A 610-nucleotide genomic window follows, 5' to 3' on the forward strand; every position below is an offset into this window, starting at 1 on the left:
TATTTGTGACTTCAGAGATTTTTGTCATAGTTATCCAAGAAAGTTGTGACATTTGTAACAAAGTGTGTGTTCATGTGAACTTGAAGAAGGTGCAGTGGTCTTGAAACTGACAAAATTTTAGAAGCCTGAAGCTGTTACTAATTTTTTGCTGCCTGTGGCAGTTCCATAGCTAAGCTGGAAAATATTGTGCTACAACAAAGAAATGAAACTGGTTTTGTTTAGTTTGTGAATTATCTCATCCTTCTTTCATCAAATTAGGATGATTTTTATCTCCTCTTTTTGTACTGGTTGCCATGAAGATACAGGCATGCAGACATTATGAACTTCTTTACGGATAAGTTGCATGACTTGTTCTCAAGCACCATAAAATAGTTTGTTTAATACAACTATTATACAATGCTTCATTCAAGAAGCATGTATGACTTTGTAAAAATAAGTAATTAACAGAAAGATCTGTTTCTGAATGACAACTTTTTTATATTACTATAGTAAGTTCCTCAAAATGAAATCTATCAATTTTTGCACAGTGAATATCATTTGCAATGTGCGTGTTGCAAGCAGTTAATCAGCATGAATGGTGAATCATAATCTTGACAGTCAATTAGAAGAG

At 32.8% G+C, this 610-nt stretch overlaps 1 protein-coding gene across 2 annotated transcripts in view; it reads left to right on the forward strand.

Annotated features, from left to right (window-relative positions):
- The window catches only part of LOC126095214 (RNA-binding protein 33-like), a 225,247-nt gene extending 225,017 nt beyond the window's left edge, over positions 1-230 (forward strand). For both annotated transcript variants that reach the window (XM_049909950.1, XM_049909951.1), the window contains exon 17: positions 1-230. This exon is cut by the window's left edge and continues 1,160 nt beyond it. The gene's annotated coding sequence lies outside the window, so the exon portion shown is untranslated.
- Positions 231-610: the final 380 nt, after the last annotated feature.

The sequence above is a fragment of the Schistocerca cancellata genome, chromosome 8, assembly GCF_023864275.1.
Source record: "Schistocerca cancellata isolate TAMUIC-IGC-003103 chromosome 8, iqSchCanc2.1, whole genome shotgun sequence".
Classification (NCBI taxonomy): Eukaryota; Metazoa; Arthropoda; class Insecta; order Orthoptera; family Acrididae; genus Schistocerca; species Schistocerca cancellata.